Here is a 13515-nt window from a genome sequence, read left to right as displayed (position 1 = left end):
AGGCGGTTAAAATACATTATATTCACGTACTATATTCAAGAACCAAAATGTAAAAAGGGTTTATTTTTAACATTTAAGAGAAAATCAGCGGAAATGCCAGTATTAAATTTCTAAAACAAATACGTGCCGTTTCTTGACTGTAGTATATTTCCCCTGATATTAAACACCCGTTGAAGGTATGGGCTTAGAGAAAATGGATAAGATATGAATATGAAAAGTCGCAGGGCGGCCGTTTGATCTATGCGGTTTTATTGCCGCTTGTTAACCCAATAATGGGTAGTGATATCACTAAGAAATTTTTATTCGTCGTGTCTACGTTCGTTGTGCTAATCATATTTCACTCTTCCAAATCGAGTATCTATCTGCTGTCAAGGGTAATGCTTCCTAGAATCACAGCTCAGCTTCTCTTCGCAGCTCTGGTAAGTGTGCTCGAATGCAGAGAGGCATCTGCGATAGCCGCTGAGATCTGTGCTCATCAGAGGGTACCGAACGTGTTATACACTGAACTGACAGATGTATTCCCAGAAAGCCATTGATATGATAGGCTAATTCAATGACTAATAAGGCACCTTCCAGAGGCGCCTACTTTGCTGATTTTCACAGAGCTGTACTTGATAAGCAGCAGTTGTGTAATAGCGCCAAGGAAGAATGCGGCTCCGTGTAGGACGGATTAGGGTAAACCTCATTTAAGGTGCCGACGGTACCCTGAAAATTCGATATATTGTATTAGAAAAGAAGTCAGGGAAGTACGAGCTAAAGTAGGGACGACGTTTTAAGCGAAAAGCAACAAGAATAAAATGATTATCGTTGTACGAGAATAAGGATAAACATAAGCGTGTTGTACGCATAAACTTCGCCATTTTGTTATGAAGTTTCATTTTCCATAGGTTCAAAAACTCAAGTCCTATATAATACGAGTCCGGAAATGCTTGTCACTATTCCGTTGTTTACCATGTCATAGGTACGTGATGTCACTCCCTCCGATCGTATGTCTTTTTTTTTTCTATTGCGAGCTTATAGGTCATGAAGTTCTCATGTCATGACCTTACTAAATTTGGCATTTGGGATTTTATTTTGTTTCTTAAATATCTTACTGCAAATTTTCAATTGAAGTGAATATTGATTAATACCTCTGGTCAATAGTCGTTTTCCACGAGCAGTAAGCAGTCATTTGTCTTGCCATTTAAGACCTAGCACGGGAGCGCAACTTTTCCTTTTGCTACTGAAACGAGGGTGCAGGCGAGATGGTTCAATACTGACATGGTAACCCCGGAGCGGAAAAAAACCAGGACGGACAAAACAAAGCTTCCTCTGGCTTTGTGTTTTCCGCCCCGTTTACCCCCTCTCCCGGCTTACCATGTTACATCTTGCGTTTTGGCTCTCGATTGGCGCACCGTTCGCTGTCTTAAGAAAGCCACAGCCAGCTTCAGTGCCTCAAGGCGTTTTATAAGCACTAATGATCGAGACGTATCCATCGTTTTGGATTGCATTACGGAGGATACATAAATTCCGCTGAGCACAAGCCTCAAACTAAGGGGTTACACCTACTTTGCGGCTGAAGTGCATCGGCAGAACGGGTTAGGTTACCAATTGTTGGGATGCACTCACAGCTACCCAAACATACCAGCACCGTGGAACAATGCAAAGCGTGCCTATATTTTGGTTCAATCTACGTAGGCGCCGAGCCAGAGACTTCAATACGTTCGCGCTGAGGTAACGGCGCATGCGCTGTACTTGTTTGTTTCAGGACCACGCACAGAAAAACAACAAATGCCGTGACATTGTACTTTAGGTGCTGCTTACTGGCCTCCACTCTCTCATGGCGTCGGCAGAGCTTTTGCTTATGTGTAAGCGGAAGTACAATATTCGTTAATCACATAACACTAGCACAGAAAACTAAAGGCCATTGTCTGAAACGGCGTAAAGCACGACAGCTTCATACCGGAATGGGCCTGCCACCTGTGTTGCGGCACATTTTTCGGCGTTACTTTAGCTACACAATTTCTGTATGTCTCTTTACTGTTTGCCAAATGTGTGCCTTGCCATGTGGAAGACACTACAATGAATAAACCTTTTGTTTTAAGAATATTTATATTTATAACGAGGTATAGCTCTTACCTGAAATTATCTGCCGTAGGAAGCACGAATGGAGTGTACACTGTGTTATGCACCTCCCACAAGGAAATGGAGCAGGCAGTCAATGACAGCACACTGAACATGGCAACGGCAGTCCAGAATTTCCTAGAGAGATAAAGTTTGTTGAATAAAATATATAAAACACTTACCTTATTAAGACAACAAACAACTATGAACCACAATAAGTTAAGCCTTGATAACGGAACTTTGCGCCATACTAGTTAACTTGTAAAGAATAAAAAGTTTAAATTGAGTACCTAGTGATATCGTCTCGTAGATATAAAACACCTAAGTGATAAATTTTGTCTCCAACTAGTTTTGAACAAGATCCACCTATCAAGTACCTTGCAGCGAGTGTGTTTAACCACAAAATAATGTGGCCATTAATTATATATTATCACAAAGTCGATAAACTATTAGTTCATTAAAACGCAGTCTTTGTTGTTTTGTCACACATTAAATGGTTTAGTGTGAGCTCTATGGTATTTTATATTAATGGACTACTTCCATAAACCCCTGCATGCAACACGGCGCGCGTTGCACTTTTGGAACTAGTTGGCGAGGGAGGAGAGTGGCATGGTTTCGGTTTCGATCCACACGTCGACAACAGATTATACACAAAGCGTGGTCTATAAATGACCGTTATCTCATGTTTTCTGGTCCCGACAGGGTCCTTTGTGGTCTCTAAACTAACTTAAATGGCCAGACCTCGGAGCTTTAGCACAAGCCCGAGACGTATAGCTTGTCTTGACACATGCTTGTTTATTTTTGTACTCGAGTCTTTCTGTTAGCATTTCGAGGTATGTGGACGAGCCAGTGCTGGGAATCTCGACGCTGCAAAGCTCGGGGATCTCGCTTGTGTACGAATCAACAAGCTGTAGCAATCAATAAGTATGAATACATCGAGCTCGCGCCTTTACATTTGTGTTCCTGATGATTGATCAGGAAGTTTGTTTGTTTCGTGCGTCCATAGTCAAAATATAACTTTATGCAATTACTGTTTTTCTTAATACGCCTGAGTTCGCAAGGTAAAACTCGGAGGCGCCATTGAAAAGCTGCAGTTGAACACACCTCTCATCTCTTATATGAACTGCCCCGCAGCACTGCACGAAGTGAAGTCCCCATCTGCTTACATTCCACTAATATTCAACATCGCGCATGCACATAACGTTATCCTGCAATCAAATAGGCACATTTGCACGTACAAACCGTTTTGAGAAAGAAAACGTTGAGCACTTGTGGGAAGAATGTCGCACCGTTCGCCGGAAGTGCGCCGGACGAGCATGAACCCCTATGCGGTGCGCGAAAAAAATTAAATTATTCAAAGCGCATTTGACGGTTGTTAATGACAATAATATTTGTTATGTGTTTGCTTTCTTCCTCACTCAGTATGCCTAGATAATTTCAGACACACCGTTCAGACACAGATCTTGGGCGTCAGTAATAGCTCGTCCAAAAAGGCTTAGCGAAGATTAGGGGCGCATGCTAGGGCGTCCGTCGTAGCTAGCCGATCTCGGCGTTTGCAAAAACTTAATCTTCTATCAGCATAAACTTTGAGTGTGAGATATGTGATGACACGAGGAAGACATCATATAAACTTGAGTGCAGTAGTGGGGTCGAATTTATGGCGTTTTCTTAAAAGTTCATGCGCCAACGATGGGCTCAACTTTGATACTCCTGGGAGGATGCCGCTTGCTTTTCGCCCAATGAAGCAACAAGAAGCGTACCTTTGGCAAACAAAATACGTGTAGGTCTCAAGGTGACCAAATTTCAGTTGTACTTCACTGGTACTAGACGGTATTACTGATATAGAGCTCAAAAATTCACTCCTTGGGTGAGATGACTAAGCCACGTCTTACTACGTTTGCATACGCACGCACAATATCCGGTGTTTCGGGAACCAAGGAAGGTGCCCAAGTCTTCGCTTTGTATCACTCGAGGATGATTGTATTGTACTACATTCGTAAAAAGTCAGATAATCAAAAACCCAAGCAGCGCGTTCGGTCGCGGCGTGATAGCATCAGATGAAGCTGCTCAGTCGAAACCGAAACTGAGTGGCCATCTAGTTCCAGAGTGCACTGCGTGGTATTTCGCTGCGATGGGGCGCGTCGGTTTTAGAAGAAGCCCATTAATTGACCCCGTAAGTGATGACGTCACAACATGGCGTCTGGGTCCAAACAAACCGTTGCTAGGGACGTTGCTATGGACTAATGCATGGAGACTCCACACGAGGCTAGATTTTCGCTTATAAGTAAGTAAATAATTTTTTGTAAGCAACCTTACTTCTTGATATCTAATTATGAAGATGTTCTTGTCATCTCAGCGTCGTATTGCTACGATCGAAGCCATTTCTGAAGTATTCTACTCCGCTTTGCTTCGGTAGCAGACGACACGATAAATTTGCTGGCCTCTGTTGCAGCGGGCGTCTTCATTGAATTGCGTCGGTAAACGAGCAACACATGCAAGTGCATCGCCATGGCCGCAGAGGCCTCCGCAATGTGCGTTTTTTTTTTTTTTCTATGAGAACCCAGCTTAGTTCAGAGGGGCGAAAATTCCCTAAAATCAAACCACGTCATGCAGATCAGTTACGACGACGACCTGAAGTGCATTACCGGCGTAATGCAGGCCAGCATGAGAAACAAATCGTACGTCGTCGAGGTAAGTCGTTTGTTATTATTATTATTGAGATTGTCAGGTTATTAAAATATTGCATGGTCTATCGCAATTTCGCTTTTTTGTTTTGTTTTTTGTATACATTAAATTCAGTGGATGTGGTCTTTCGGTGAAGATCTCCATCGAACCCGCGATGAGAATACAATCAGTAATAAACTCACCTTGTGTTTTTTTTATTTAGTTCTTTCGCGTTTCGGGGTTTTGCGGAAATCTGAAGAAACTGCAAGGGGAATCTTTCTCCATGCGATGGTTACGGATGGTTACAACCAGGTACGAAGCACCCTCCCACAGCGCGAGTCCGGAAACAAAATTTTGAATCTCTACCGACCACCTGAAGTGCTTTCCACACGGGTGCATTTCGATCTTTTATTAGACGATCATCTCGATCGACGCCCGGACTTTCGATAAACCACATTTTGCATCGCACCCCACTAAGAATTCTTATAAGTGTCTGAAACTTATATTTCAAACAAACGCAATATCAGAATATCGTCTTTATTCACCCGATTCAGACGCCGGTGCCGGCTTGGCGGTCGGGCGTGTGGCAGACGTCATTTTTCTTGCATTCGTCGTCTGCTGCAGGCATCTTGAGGACCGGAAGTTGCAGTCGTAAATATTTCAGAAACCCGCGATTACCGGCACACTTCTGTCGAAACATATATGACATTCAAGCTTTCCATATCTGTGATTTTTAGAAGTTTAAATCCTACTCCTGATTTTTGAACGGTCGGGTTTTCGTAGCGAAACCGAGTCACGTGTATTTGCCCATAACAACGACCCTAGCAACGGTTTGTTTGGACCCATGACGTCACACTTACGGAGTCAATTACTTCTGCCTCGTTGTTCTGCTTTAATGCATTCTTAACCAAAGGTTAAGAATACGTTGAAATTGTAATTTGAAATACAATAATTATTCCTTCGAGATGACACCGCCGACCGCGGTGAACTTCAGCCAAAGCTATATGTTGGGCTAGTTGGTATTGGTCTTGGGTTGCCAAAGGCATGGTAGCGCTTTTTTGGACGAGGACGAAAGAAAGAAAGACAAGACAGACACGAGCGCTGACTGCAAACTTAGGCCCTAAAGCAAGTACCCGTCTAGCGGCCTCAGGGAGCTGCACATCACTTACACTCCTGACGTTGCAAGTAACCACTGGGCGTTTCTTGGGTATGCTGCCTCTAAGACGTGTCCGCGACTGCTGCCAGATGAATTCCGTGCACCGGTCCACGATGCCGAAGAACTCCCGCAGTCGTCGGCTGTCCGACTCCGGCTTGCCAGGGTCCCGAAGAATGGAGCATAGCAGATCCTTGTAGAGACGCACTTGCCGTCGCCATTCAGATCTCAGGACCTTCAGAATTCTTGATCCATGACCGGCCGACGGACGGAACCCGCCAAACAGCCGCATAATTTCTTCAGGCAAGTGCTTACAGCGTATGCAAAAAGTAAGCGTGCGAGCCATACAGGCGGCCGTCGGCCGGTCATGGCACAAGAATTCTGAAGGTCCTGAGATCTGAATGGCGACGGCAAGTGCGTCTCTACAAGGATCTGCTGTGCTCCATTCTTCGGGACCCTGGCAAGCCGGATTCGGACAGCCGACGACTGCGGGAGTTCTTCGGCATCGTGGACCGGTGCACGGAATTCATCTGGCAGCAGTCGCTGACACGTCTTAGAGGCAGCATACCCAAGAAACGTCCAGTGGTTACTTGCAACGTCAGGACTGTAAGTGATGTGCAGCTCCCTGAGGCCGCTAGACGGGTACTTGCTTTAGGGCCTAAGTTTGCAGTCAGCGCTCGTGTCTGTCTTGTCTTTCGTTTGTCCTCGTCCAAAAAAGCGCTACCATGCCTTTGGCAACCCAAGAACTTCAGCCAACGTTACTAGAACACTCAGTTGGAAAACTCGCCGTCAAAACCTGGGCCGCTGGCGTCCACCGAGACCGAGCTAAATACGACAACAGCGCCACGATTTATCATTTGTCTGTACTGTGGTCACCTTGAGCTTTTAGAAAGCATGTTTGTGCGTAAAAACAAACAGAAAAGACTCTTTTTGTATGAAATTTTTTGGAGTTCAGTACAAAATGAAGGGCGCGTGATGTTTTTATAATCTTTAGTTTGCAAGGTTTTGCGGAACAATTAATATTGTTTTTATACAACCATGCCTCAGCGGTCCTTTCAGGTAGCGCGTCCCGACCTAGGTGCATTTTAACTTCGGTAGAAATTCGCGGCGCGTCCGCTGTGGAGGCGGGGGTGGCACCCCTGTAACCTCTTCCGGTGTATCTGTTTCGGCGCCAAGATGGCCGATTAAAGCCAAAATAGAAGTGACGTGCAGTTCCTCGAGTGGCCGCTGCGGGAGAAATGGTGGCGTTGTGTTCGCCATTAGCTCGGTTCTGGTGGACAGATTGGGGCCACTTTTTCAGAGCAGTCTCTATGCCAGTTACCCAACTGACTGGTTCTAGTAACGTTCACTTCAGTGTATGAATAAAAAGTTATGTTTTGAATTGTATCTAAGTGAAATCTGCTCAATATTATTTTTCATTGAATCAGTTTTATTTGGCACATTTTTTTTGAACAGATGCTACCTGGAGTACAAAATATGTTCTAGCTCTTTTTGGAAAAAAAAGTTTTTCTTGCAATAGTGAATGATGACGTTAGGTTGTCCAGTGTCTCCCATTCCGAAACTAAGGGGGGGGGGGGAGGGGGGAATGGGGCTGTGTTTCTGCAGTACGCAATAGCATTTATGCCTTCCATGAACGTTTGCTTGCTTGTACCTAGCCGTCCGTGTCCATTTATTTTGTTTGCATATTTCAAAACACTATAATTCTACCCTGGGAGTATGATAGGAAGAACATAGTACAATATCTGTCTGTGTACAAAACACAGAAAAAACATGTATTAAAATACGTATAATATTCATATATTAACAAGACATTCTCATAAATGAAAACATCACAAGAGGCGAATATGGCTCACCAAAACAAGAAGCTACTTACAAAAATACGAAAATAATAAACGTCCTTAACAATCATCATTCCCCAAAAATATACTGGTGAGCAAAATCATTGCACCATAAATGGCCACCACATGCACACACCCAAATATGTATAGATCATACCACCCGTCATTTATAACGCGGCAAAGAAATATATACTACAAGTTACCATTCGCGTCATCCCTAATTGCAATGTTTGTTGAAACTTGTTATATAAAAGCGGGGACCCCGAGGAAAGGAAGGCAGGTGAAGAACGTTGGAGGCTTGAGTGAACGATGCCGGAAGCTTGCAATGTAGGGGTCTTTAAATAAACGGTGTGAATGACCTTATGGAACCAAGGACGAGTCAGCCGTTCTTGCAACATTGGGCGGAAACCCGGGAGAGCGCTCAACAAAACGGTGAGAACCTGACTGAATCATCGACAAGAGTTCGCAAGATGCACCGTACCGAAGCTCGATCGGCAACGTGAACAAAACGCCAACCAATTCGGCGAACGGCCAAGTCATTCACACCTTCAGCAATACCGTTATTGAAAGTTTCCTCCAGCAAAAAACTACCTCGCGCACGGAATTAACATCTCCTTTTGGTCATATTAAGAATGATTTGGAAGAAAGAACGAGAGGCCAACAGCTTGGCGAAACCATCGAGAGATTAGAAAGCTACGATTGCCAAATAAGTAACGTGTGAGTTTTACGATTCTAACAAGGCAGACAAAAATGCTAAATATAAAGAAACTGTAATCAAGGCTATGAAAAAATCACTGTAGAACACAAAGAAAGCATTTTGCTCGGGATGTGAGGTATATTATCTGTGTTTCAGCAATATAATTATTCCTTTGTTGAAAAGCACTTAAGTTGGAGTACACTGTCTTTCAGCAATAATAGCCGTGGAGTGTGGCACCTTTTGTATAGTCTGATTCTTTTTCAATTCGTAGTTTAATTCGACGTAGGTGCAGAAGTTCGGGCGTTTATTTGCCTTTCGCACTTACATCGCATTTTCAGGAAATGAAATTATAAAATATTTTTCATATTACACCAACCTCTGTTTTTTTTTTTAAACAACTACTTGGCAAAATTTCGTTGTGTCATATTGTGCTATACGCAGATTAGTTAAGAAAATAAAATCAGTTGCACGGATCTTTAAATTTGCTGGTTCGCCGGTGGTCAGGAAATAGTTATTGTAACCGCCGGTGGCAAAGATCATAAACCCGCAACTGTCACAGAAGTAGTTCCCAACTATGCCGACGATTTTCTCGTCACGGTGCAGCAATCAGACCAGAAAACGAAGTCGTACACGCAACGATCGGACCAAAAATGAGACCGATGGACGGATGAACGACTGCCGGATGCAAGACTTCTTTCCAAATACCACCTTCTACATGATCACGTACAAGAAAGTCATAGCTGGTTGAGGAAAAAAAATTGTGAAGCAGGTTCATATGAAGTTTCTGGAACAAAACATGAAGGCGAAGAATCAGCAGGGCGGATACAGAATTCAGGAGCAGAAGAAATGAACACACGAAAATGCAACGAGGTAACTAGCTACTTAAAGGGACCATGAAATTATTTTAAAATCGAGTTTCATCGACCGCACGTCGTAAAAGGTGTGAAAAGAAACACAAAAACACAAAAATAGGGAGCCAAAAAAATTATTTGCTATAGAACTTTAAAAGAAAACTGGACTCTTTTGCGCCTTCCTTCCTTCGCCTGTTCACTACGATGCATCCGCGGAAATGGAGCACGTCAGCCAAATCCACGTCGCCTATTGGGTAAGAGCCTACCTCACCAGCACCGCGATCGTAAACAATAAATAGCCGGTGAATGTTTCCTAAAAGTTTTGTTAAATAATATTCAGATCCACATTTTGTAGCATAATTAGAGATGTGTGGCGAAAATTGCCAAATTTGATAATGCTGAGAGCCAAGCGCCATCTATCGTGTGGTAAACGAAGTAACTACTGCGCGTGCGCAGTAGGGCAGGGCCGACAGTTACTTGGGTGGCGGCGACCGACGAACGTTTATTTTCTTTGTTTTCCTTCCTCTCAAAACTCTGACTGACTGAACGTTTATTTTTCTACGTGTTCTTCCCGCGCGTGCCGACTTCAAGCAGCAAGAAAACAGTACTTAAAACAGACCACGACGAACAAGAACGCTGGATCCACCGACTCAGACGAAGCGAGCTGCTCAGAATATAGGCCTAGCAGGCATTCCGACTCGGCGCTGCGTTGCTTCGTCGCAAGACCGTCTGCCTACGACCGGCTGGCGTGCTAAATGGAATATGCCCGCGCGACCCTTGTGGACTCTTCCCGTATTATAGTTTGATCGCTGACCTCAATTCTAGATTAAGAGGTGAGGTCAATCTCTTCCCCTTGTTTTTCGAGGCAGTGTTGACGAACACTCGTCGAAAAGGGACTCTCGTCGATTCTATCTTCTTGTTTTGTGTGATATAGAGCTGAAATAAACGCCGTATGGATTAGCTTGGTAACACGGTATGTACACTTTGTTATTGGTATGCCATTTTTATTCTGAGAGACTGCACGTCACTGTCGAGCTATAACAGTTCGTGGGAGGTATACGTCCAACCCCGGTCCAACCTTTCTTTGCCGAGTGTCGCGTCAGTATCGAGTTGCAATCGTAAAAGAACGGTCCCAAAGCGCTTACAAACAGCGCGAATACAGCACTTCCATCAAGCGCGCACGTCCGCTCCGAGTGTAAACAGGTATTTACGTGGCTCTTGCTGACACTCGTAGTTCAAACGTATCTTTTTTAACGTCGGCTCGCTCCTGCATCTCCGAGGCCGCAAAAAACGCCATCTACGTCGCTTTGCAAACGACTGACACGGGCCGGCCCTTCTGCCAACAATGACAGGGTGGTTGACTTCTGGAGTCTTCACCGGAAGACTCGCTGCACTTCCCAACAGGCATACCGGCGTATGGGACTAGTCCCATTCTGTCGCTGTAGCGCAACATATCTCATTGAATTTCGCTCAGCTGCGATGCGGCGATGAGAGGCGCCGATTCTGGAAATACGTCGGTGACATCAGCGCAGTAAAACCTACCGGCGCACCCCAACTCGTTGCCGCTAACACTCCCATTCTCCTACTGCCGAGAGAACTTCCGGTTCCGGAAATGACCTACGTCACGGCTTGTTTTTCGGTCAGCTGGAGAGAATGAAAAAGTCGATATTTCAATAATTTTTTGTGTAGAAGTTAATAAACCGAGACGAAAACGGATGCCTGTTCGGCATTCAGTGAACATTGACGGTTTATTGTAAAAGTTATCTGGAAAAAGTAAAAAGGTCATTTCATGGTCCCTTTAAGGAAACATTGATTCAGACAAGCTATTCAGCGGAAGAAACAGTCTTACAGTCTTATAGACAAGACGGAATAAACGAAAAACCTAGAAGAAGAACCAGAATTCATTAGTGACAAACGAGAGCTTAAAAGGATTCCCGAAAAAGGCCTATCGCACGTTTTGCGCCTTGTCTCCAGCTCGTGGATCGGCTACAGGAGGCGTTTCATTCAGTTCACTTGAAACCGGCAAAATCACGCAAAAGAAGCGATTGCATCTGGATGCCGCGGAAATTGTAGATTTGACTTGAAAAAACACACCACAAATGTCCTAGTTATAATATAAGGGCACCGACGATCCGTCCGGTTTAGAGAAACGTTAACTATGCCCAGTGGAAAAATGAAAACATTATTTTTTTCAACACTAAAGTTGACATACAGGACATATGCATTTTCTAATTTTTTGCTAGGGGAGTGTTTTGAAACTTTTTATCTGAAAGCGGGCATCGCAACAAAGAGAAAGAGGAAGCGGGATCCCGAGGACTGGAAGGCACGTAAGGGAGGGTCGGGGCCTGGCCATGAGTCAATGATGCCGCACACTTTCAATGTAAATATATGTTCATAACGGCTGTTGTTGCTCTCGTTCAACTAATGACCCACGGTCAGTCTTTCTTACAGCAATATAAGAAGAAAATGATTTAATTGATAGGCAAGTGACGATTTGTTCTGAAACAGAATTCCTACTGATGGTAGTTGAGGGAAATAATGATTATTTGAAAAAGGCCTTGAAACACCTGGGCTGGTGAAGGTTACGACAATGCTTGTTTCGAGTAATTCTAGATACAGCGAAAGTCGTGTACGCTGCTTTATAAATATGTATGAAGTCATTTATGATCACGAAAAAAATTACAAAGGAAATACTTCCGACTTATATAACAATGTGAACAATTTATGTGTAGACTTTTTGTCCCCTATGCAGGAGACATCATCAGAGCAGCCTAGGAACAACCCGACTGACTACCAGCAACCAAACGCCTTCAATGCAAGCGATTGGTTGCTGGCAGCTAATCGGGTTGTTCCTAGGCTGCACTGATGATGCCTCCCGCAGGGGAGACGACAAGTCTACTCATATACTGGTGACACTGTTATATAAGTTGGAAATGTTTGCTTTGTAATCATGAATCACGGCATTTGGAACATTTTTTACGAAAACAATATCAACTTTATTTCTTCATCCGTGCCTAGTCTCAAATGAATGTTTGCTTTCGGGTAGCCTGACATCAAAGAATCCAGTCAAAAATATTTAGAAAACACACACACACAAAAAAAAAACGCAATCGAAGTTGAGTATGGTCGCACTAATCAAATAGCAGGTTCTGTTACAATATCTCCTCTCCAGTTAGTTCCTTACTCTTGCGAGGCATTGTGGAGACAGCGGCGCGTCTAATAATAGCCTGGGCCCGAGACTCACGCATGATCACAAAAAGGTAAGAAAAGAGGCACGTGCACGTCACTCTTTCACGTACGCGGTTCCAAGTTACGAGCATAATCTTTCAGGTGCGGAGGTGGACACCTCATTCGTGTGATACTTCCGTCGCTCTATATATGATGGCTTCGATTGATAAGCCTCCTCTGGGCCTCAATTAGCCAAAGAAGAACGTGGCGCAGAATTCATTTGTCTAAATTTCTTACAGCGGCTATTCTAATATTTTGCGGAAAGGCAACATATATGAATAATTGCAATAAGACAGCGAAAGCGAATGCTTCAAAAATGGTAATTTCGAGATTTTAGGTAGATGATTAGCTAATGTTTGTCTTCAACTCATCAATGGGGCCTGCTAAATTTGTTGCGCAGCGAACTTCTACAAGACATACGGGTGGCCAGAAAATGAGAGGAAGACAATGACTTACACGAACATGAGGAGAAACACAACGTACATGAATGGGCGCAGGCCAACAGCACATTTAGCTATGTACAACCAACTGGCCCAAACCCAAGTCATAGCTTTATTAAATATTATTGGGGCTTGCGTGATCAATAATATAATCACGAAGGAATATTTTTATTTGCTTACATTTTTTTTACATATGAAGTTTTAGAGGAGTGTTTTGATACCTCTGAATTCGATGACCAATTATAATACGATGCCTCCGCAAAGGCTTTGGAAGAATATCGAGCGCCGTTATCGGAGTCAACAATACGATCTGTTAAAACACTAATATTCTCAATCGCTCATAAACACCCGGTAGATACAGTGCGGGCAAACAGCGTGGGGCATATCAATATCCATTGCAGAAAGTACTTACTTCTTGAAGACCTAAAGGATGAACACCGTCACCACGAACAGCTGAAAATCTGTGGAGATGTTTCAAAGGTGGCCGTATATTCTCTGAACTAAAGACACCATGATTACACGAGGACTGCATAAAGTGTGA

General features: G+C 43.7%; 1 pseudogene; it reads right to left on the bottom strand.

Moving 5' to 3' along the window:
* Positions 1 to 686: 686 nt before the first annotated feature.
* Positions 687 to 13515, bottom strand: part of LOC121837305 — a 37416-nt pseudogene continuing 24587 nt past the window's right edge.

The sequence above is a fragment of the Ixodes scapularis genome, unplaced genomic scaffold (assembly GCF_016920785.2).
Source record: "Ixodes scapularis isolate PalLabHiFi unplaced genomic scaffold, ASM1692078v2 PGA_scaffold3__209_contigs__length_174095766, whole genome shotgun sequence".
Lineage (NCBI taxonomy): Eukaryota > Metazoa > Arthropoda > Arachnida > Ixodida > Ixodidae > Ixodes > Ixodes scapularis.
The sequence above is the reverse complement of the archived record's forward strand: the minus strand, read 5'-3'. Positions and strand labels throughout refer to the sequence as shown.